Source organism: Cupressus sempervirens, chromosome 4 (genome assembly GCF_028749045.1).
Source record: "Cupressus sempervirens isolate cs-2001-9-10 chromosome 4, ASM2874904v1, whole genome shotgun sequence".
Taxonomy (NCBI): Eukaryota; Viridiplantae; Streptophyta; class Pinopsida; order Cupressales; family Cupressaceae; genus Cupressus; species Cupressus sempervirens.
The window spans coordinates 710,319,580-710,328,634 of NC_143121.1; positions in this window are offsets into that span (position 1 = coordinate 710,319,580).

Genomic DNA, 9,055 nt, shown 5'->3' on the forward strand with positions numbered 1-9,055 from the left:
TAGCTATTTGGCTTCTTGCCTACTCTTGACTTGAGTTGTTAGTGTCATAAATTGCTTGAAAAAATTTCTTGATAAGTCATTCTTTCATTGATACCTCTCTTTGGTAAGTGGACACTTTATCTTTCTAGTTTAGACAACAAGTTATCTTGTGTCACCTTATCAACTTCTTCTAGTCTCCTTCATGCTTGACTTTCTATCTACCACTTTGGGCTTCAAAATGTTTTCTTTCAAACTTCAACTAAATCTAGATGATCATGAGTTCCTAGATACCATTAAAGAGTTTAGAGACCTATATGTTGAATATAACTTCGATCTAGAAGATACATTATTTTAGTTACCTTCATCTCACTAAGCATATAATGACAATTCACACTAAATTTGAAAAAAATGATAGAAGAAAAGATAAAATCGTTACATGAATCTTTCTTAAGGCCTTTACATGCATATGAGTCATCTTCTTTAAGGTCTACATATTCTACTCCAAGACATCAATCATATTCATCTTTTGGATCTAAAGACCTGTTTAGAGTACAAGCATGTGATACCTCTTTTGAGCCTATACCGAGATCTCATGATGGACCTATCTTTGACCAACACAATGATGAAATACCTTAAAGAGTAATTTTACTCCCTTGGAAGATTCTTATGATTCCATCTTGCAAATGCTCCTTCATAATAAGCTCATCACATCGCCTAAGTCTAGCTCATATGGAAGCTCATTATGGGATATCTATTGTGCTTATCATCAACATAATGTTAATACTAATTTAGATTTCATAGAATTAAAACATAACATCCACAATATTATTGATGATGGGACTATTGATATTGGAACCCCCAATGACTGATGTGATGAGAATACTTCTCTTGAGCAAGATCATATTGATAAACCTATCACTAGTGATAGTCTTCTTGATACCTCCACTTCTTCTAAAACATATGAACCTCCTAAAACTTCAAATATTTCCAACATGCTTCAATAAAGAAAAGAACCTAATTCTTTCTGCATTGACTATGTGTACCCTCAAGGGCTACCTTTAAAACAAACTCAATTTGATCTTCACTTGGCTACAAATATTTTCTATGCTACTATGCCTAAAGATCCTCAACTTTAATGTGACACTATGTCTGCTATTCCTACTATAGCTAGTCCTTCATTACCTTTTCAAGATCTTATCACAAAAGCTTCACATTCTCCCTTGTCCTTAGATGTGGCTCCATGTCAAGAGGACTCTCAAAAAGAAGAAGATACAAATGTCAAGAAAGATCAAGATTGAGCACCATTTCATATCATTCAAGATGTTTCTCCTCCATCTCTCATGTCTTTCTTACCTCCCAAGTATGACAAGGATACCACTTCCACTATTTTCATTGGGCTTAGTAAAAATAGTGTGAAACTTGCTATGCCAATGCTATCCAAAAAAACTTGTCAAGATCAAAGTATCCCTTCTTGTTCTACTTCTCCATATCCACTTCAAAACTATGCTCAAGCTTCAAATTATCCTATCAAAGATACTCACAAGTCTATTTATGGCCTTGATAACATTGCTCACTCTAAAGATGTTGATAACCATATCCAATACCCATTTGCATCTCCTACATCTGTCCTTCCTCCTTATCCATAAAAGCTAAAGCCTTCAAACCTTCCATCTATCTTTTAACCTTATGTTCCTTTATCTCCTATTTCCACTCCTAGCTCATCCCCTACTTCTCCCATTATACCTCAAGATCAAAAAAGACCCTCATCCTTGAAAAATATTCATTCATTTATCCATATGAACCAGTCATATCAGCCTTATTCATCCATAAATCCTAAGCCTTTTGCAAGCAATTTGGATGTACAAATTAAGAACAAACACAAGATTCCATTGAAAATTGAAGATCACTATGATACATCTAAATGATAAATGAATACAAAGAAAATAAAAAAATTCAAGAGACCACAAAGGTCCACTAATAAAAATGCAAAATCATAGAAAATATGGGTTCCTAAATCCATCATTGAAGAAATGCATTCGAAAACTTCTAGAAAACTCAAAAATTGTATGGATTCCCAAGTCTCTTTTGAAAGACTTGAATGTTGAGAACAAATCAAAGTTGACATTCAAAATTCCAAAGGCTTCCATTCCGTCTTCTTCCAAAACTATTCCTCAAATGTTTCATAAGCCTTCTACTCCATCTTTCTCTAAAATTACTCTACTACCTCATACATCTAAGCTTGGAGATATTTCATCCATTATTCCTATATCATTCCATTTCCCTTCAAGGTGTGTTCATTGTTGGTCTTGCCCAAATTTTCACTTACCCTTATGAAATCCTTTGAAGCCTTCACTTACCTACTATCATCCTCCTTCTAGACTTCCAACACATAGATCCTTATCCTCCATATACACTTTCTACCACCTCCCTTTCATCACCCTATCAACATATTTGAACATACATTTATTTGGTCTTGAATTATCATTACTTATCCTTCCAATAGGATCACTATCTAGATAAAAAAGCTTGGCCTATTTCCAAAAATAAAAAAAATAAAAAAAGAAGAAAAAGTGCCTTGGTGAAAACTTGGTAAACAAATGCCTTGGTATTAAAAGTAACGATAAATGAATCTGTCCTATGGTGAAAAAAACTTGAGGCACCTTGGATAAGTAACATGATGAAAACTAGGAAAATGGGTGTCATGGATAAATCCTCCATGATCAATTTATTCCCTCTTCTCTCTTTGATCTTGAAAACGTTGAGCTAGCCTTGAGCATTGGTTATATTATCTATTGCTTCATTGTCATGACCTTTCTTATTTTATAGCCTCCATAAATGAGATTCATCCTTATCATTCTACACCATTGATATCTTATCCAATTGACCCTTTGGTATTGATCACACAAAGAAAATCATGGTTCTTGTAGGCCTCTTGACATGTGTACTCTTTTAGATTATATAGTTTCATTCTATCTTGCTTATTGGCTTCTGCTTCTTATCCCATATTCTATCTCACTTATTGATTTCCACTTCTTATTGTATATGATATCTTTCTTATTTGATTCCACTACTTATCTTATATTCTATCTCACTTATTGGCTTCCATTTCTTATCATATATACTATCTCACTTATTGGCTTTAACTTCTTATCCTACATGCTATCTCTTTTCTCGTCTTTCTTTGCTTGTTGAAAACCTACTTCATATGACCGTTTTACCTAGCTTGGGTATTCTTGAGGAGTCATTCCTTGATTATAACTTTCAATTTCTTCATACTCCTTGCCTATTCATCTCTACTTATCTACTAGTTCACTAATCCATCATGACCTATACATTGCTAGACATTGGGACCAAATGATGTGATGTTGCTTAAGAGAGCTATATAATCCTACCAAGTGGTGAAAACCTAGAAAGAGGTTCTACTTGAGACCCATGCACCTATGTCTATTAGTATCTCTCTTTCCACTCACAAACCATTCAACTCACATTCCTTGCCTTGCCTAGCTTAGAATTGACTCTTGTCTACATCTAGGGGGCATAGACTATATAGCTTAATGGGTTTCATTGTTGCATTGGTGTTTCTTTCACAACTTGTTCATAAGTATTTTTCAACACTTCCCCTTGACATTGAGTATTTCTCAACACTTATCATATACTTTAGCTATAGTCTAGGATGTTGTGACACTTCTCATTCATAGACTTGATTCCTAAGGAGATAGTCACGTGACTTACACATACACACACACACACACACTTAAAAACTAAAACTTGTTGAGACTTGTTGACTTATTTTACTCTATGTGATATCTATTATGATTTTATTACTGAGTGTTACCTCCCTAATAGTCTCTTGAGGATGTCATGGACTAGAATATTGGGGCATGGGGACATATTTTCTTTTATTTCCTATCTATGGATATACCTTGTTGATCTTGAGTGACTTGAGAATAATTATTGTCCTACTTGGCACTTAAGATTTTTAAGGTTTCATCCTTGAATATTTTATGCAAGTGCATGCTTATGGCCATCTCAAAATTTTGTCTCGATGCAAGCATAATCTTTCTATATTAAACCTAGGGAATCTAAATGATTTATCATCTTGACCTTTATGTCTTTGACACATAGGTTGGATTCCCACATTCCTAAATGATATTGATCATATTAATATCCTACTAGTAATTATAGTAATGATTTTATTATCTTTTGATGCCGCTAATAAGACTCGATGATAAAAACTAGGACCTAATGCTGAGTGGTCATTTTGCACAACACAAATGACATAAATTCTTATAAATTTCTCTCATGAAAAATTGATTAAAATAATCAACTCCAAGGTTCCAATTTTTTTTTTTCAAATCCTTAGATAGCTCAATGGAAGATAAATGTGAATGTTCACATGGATGCCTTTTCTAGTATCTTTTGACAATTCTACACAACTCAAATGTAACTACAATCCAATATTTTTATAGTTTATGATTTTATGAATGCAATTTTTAACAATGAAACTATATGAATTCCACCACATTTACAAAGTAAATGATAGACAAAGGGTGATAAGACATTAAATAATATTTCTGAAAATAAAATTCATAGCAAACAAAAGTCAAAGCAATGACATGTCTACAAATTAAAACTTCAAAAGAATTGGTAGGAAACCCATGATAGTAGGAAGAATGTGTCCTTAAATCCACTAGTGATATTATCAAAGGAAACTAATTAATACCAGAAGATGTTTCATGATTCATCAAATTGTACAACCATAAAGAGTGCACGCACATGAGACAAATTACTATGGAAAAACATAAGGGTGATCTTTTCAACAATTTGTCACAACAAAGGAATTTGTTAGAAAATGAGAAACATATAAACTAAAATATTACATGGTCATTCAAACAAAAAAAAACCATTGGCACCATTACAATTTATGAACATAAAATTCATAAAGTAAACACACATTCCAAAAAGACAAGCTACATGTAGAATGAGAGCACTAATAGCATAGTTTATTCCATCAAAAAGATGGCTTTGAATACATATTACAATGATGTATTTATAAGAAAACCCATCTTTCATGCATTTTAGGATGTAGGGGTTTTTCCTTACAAAAAGTATGCTAAAATTAATAATTTTATGAAAACTATGCATAAACAAACTCCTAACTAGGTGCTAAGTAGGCCTACACACATTATTTTATTCATTTATTGGTGCATGGACATTTACAAGGATTTAAAAATAACTAAGAAGAATAAGATAAGAGAAAATAAGATTAGCAATCTTTGGAACTTCTGAAAAGGAAAGCTTAGCCTCTTCTGAGCATTAGCACTAGTTAAACTCTCACCAAAATACATTTTTGGTGCATAAAACTACTTAAAACTAAAAGTGGTAGCTAATTGTTGGTTCCATTGTAGGTCTCAAAAAATTATCACATATGGGAACCTATGAAGTTGTCCACTTGTGAACCCTAGTGTCAAAATAGATCCTCTCCACCAAAATCTCAAATTGTGGACCTGGGCACTTGCGAACCTTGAAACATGAGATGACTAGAACTAGTAGGATTTTTTATCTCCACAAAATATAATTTCCAACATCTGGATCTTGCTAGTTTTTGACCAAAATGATGTTTGGATGAGCCTCCTTCAATTTATTTATAAGTGCAATCACTCCTTGAGGTTTGGAGAGACTGAGAGTTTGATATTAACTTATCACTTCTCTGTGAAAATTTCTCACCTCCTACCTTATTGTTACAAAAGTATACAATTTTGAGTCCAAATCCTTGAGCACCTCCTCAACCTTGAAGATTCTCTTGAAATCATCTTCTAAAGCCACTTCTTCAAAGGAGGCTTTGAACTATTGGACTATTTTCTTTATGGCACTTAGTTGTTCTTTGGAGTAATTTCTCAAAATCTCTAGGCTTGTTGTATTATAGTAATTATCTGCTTCTAAAATCTGAGTCTGAACTCTAGCTTGAATCTTCTAGACATCTTCATACAAAGTTAGCATGACTTTGTTTCCAACTTGTATGATTTCCACCCAATCATCGACCTTGTCCATCTCTTCTCTTGAATAAATATCTAGTAACATCTAATATTTCTAACCCTTTATGGTCTTAATGTTAGAAATAGGGATTATTAAGCGGGGGGTCAATAAGTAATCTACAAACTTTAGTCACCAACTAGATATTATTACTTACTTTAAACCTTGCATAACAAAGCAATAAAGTAATGTTGAATAGTAATAGTAACAATACACAAGGATAACTCATGACATCATATTTTGTTAACTAGGGAAACCTTGGCCAAGGGAAAACCCCAGTGGGGATGATACCCACTAGATAATATACTAATATAATGGTCCTTTTTAGAGGATGGACCCTATTAGGAGTCATTGAGAAAATTTAGTATAACCAGTCCCTATTAGAAGAATTTGAATCCCTATTAGGAGAATCCAACCCTGTTAGAAGTTGTCATATAATGTATGCAAGAAGAGCCCACTACCCAAACATGCAATTTCAACTACAAGAAGAGCTCACTACTCAAATAGGTAGTTTAATATTATTTTCCTTCCTTATCTAATATCTAGTCTTCAGTTTGATCTTGGATCACTAGATAAAACTTTGCATACATCACTTTTACAAAAGTTTTCTCACTTCACAATCTTACAAGATAGCACCAATACACCAAGATTACCCACAATAACACACTTCTTATCACAAGATTTCCTTTTCATAAATACCATCCCTTTACATAAAGTATTGCTAGGTCAGCTAAGACTACAATTCACTTTTCCAAGCGAGCATAAACATCTAGGATGTCTGCCCTAATTGGACAAGTAATTATTTTGCAATCAACACAATTCTTTCCTTCAATTTTGCTATCTTGCTTGATCAAAACATGATTAACTCTATTCCATATAGTTCATACAAACTTCTAAGGTTGTACACATCATTTCCAACATGTATACTATCTCCATGTAACTTTTCTTGACATAACAAGACATTTGCAACATGTTATAAACAAAACAATAGATTGTTGTAAACCAAATTCTATACTTGGACAATTTTCTAATAGCCAAAAACTATCCTTATTTTTGAGGTTTCTTATCAATATCTATATCATGTGTTTCCATTAATGAACAAAATTACATAGCACTATTAGCCAATTATCAACAATCTCCCCCTTTGGCATTGATGACAACAAAATAGGGAAAATTGGCTAAGTGACAAAAACTTAACTATCAAAATAAATATTACATCTATTACAACTTTACATATATGCTCCCCCTTACAATATACTTCATACTACACATGTATCTCTCCCATTTTTATCTTTCCTAGCAATGACATATATACAATTTTCACATGAATCTCTCCCCCTTTGACATCAATGACAAAGGTCAAAATGTCAAGATTCAGTACAAAACTGTCCAAAATTGATAAAACTACTATATTCCCTTATGTTGATATTATCTTCATACAATCATAAAAAATAATCTTCAAGCTATTGATACCTTTATTCCATATCTTTTTGCACGTAGATTCTGCTGATGTGAGAATTGCACATAATGCATATGATGCAATCTCAACTGCATTGATATCTGAATACAAAAATTTTGTGTGTGTCCTTGGCCTTGACACATTCTTCTAGCTACTTCTCAAAAAATGATAACTTCAAAGAAATGGATTCTCTAAAATTAGATTTTCTCCTAAATATCTTCTCTTTCCAAAGTTCCAATTTCTTTATATTGTTGTGAACATTGGAAACTTGACTCTCAATATCATCAACTTTGCTAGATGGGTGTTGGATTAGGCTGGATAAAGCCTCTAGCTCATTCATCTTTATCTCTATTTGACTATCCAAATCCTTAGTCAATTTTTATGATAAGGTATACTTAACATACAAAGCTTTCCTTTCTTGCTAACATTTCTAAAGTTATTTTATGCATGTACCAAGATTGACTAAGTCGTTCTTGATGTTTTAGTAGATGGTGCTAAATAGGTTAGCATCATGGGAAATTTGAGCCTTCACCTTTGAAACATTTATAAAATTAGTAAATTCTTCATCAAAAGACTTTAGCAAAACATATGCTCTTAGTTTAGGATTTGACTCAGTATGCTATACTATTAAAGTACTGTGCAATCTATTAGTCACTTCCATTAATAATCTTTGCAAACTTTTAACTGTCTTATTCTTTTGTAAAAGTTTGGATAAGGATGAAATTATATCAATTTGATCATCATCATTAGTAGAGTACCTCCAAATCATTTTTCCAAGAGAACACATTATCTATAACCCCAAAATTGTGATTTAATAATTTTTCCAGGTTATCCACATTCTTCCTAATACTATGAAAAACATGCATATCTTCCCCTATTATCTATGCCCCTCTATTTTCAAAACTAAGACACCATCTCTTGCATTCATCCAAAAGTGAATCACTGGGGCTCGAGGTCAGGGTTCATTTCTCAAGAGCAGCCACCAATGGTTTTTTTGGATTCCCAAGGTCAATGGGACCTGCTACCTCTCTAACAAAACATTTCAAAAATTTGTTCTATTTCCTCAACATTTGTATTTCCTCCTTATCAACATTTGACTATTTAAATAGTTTCTTTAGGCCCAAAGTCATCAAGGCTTTGGCCATGTCCTTCATCATCTTGCCCCAAATGACTTCTCACATATCAAATTCTTGTGCAATGATAGTCTTTGTATCAATTTGTGGAGGACGAATGACAATATGGGCTACTATGTCCTCCTATCTATTCATCCACATGAAGGCCATCTAATGGGGATCCTCCATGGGTGCTGCTATAGTGGTGGAAACATTTGTAAGTACCACCATTCCCTTTATCTTAGATTGCACATATCTTCTCTAATTGGCCTCCATTTCTCTAGAAATCCAAACTGGTGTTATACTCGCCAAAGAGACATCCTAACCTGGTGGTGTAAATGTTATCATTACCAAGCCTCTCGTCAAGCTTGAGATGGAAATTCCCTCTTCCATGGTTTTTGACTTTATAATGGGAGTGGTGGTAACCATCATTATCATTAGGGGTAAAGAGGAGGCTTGGATAGGTCCAAAG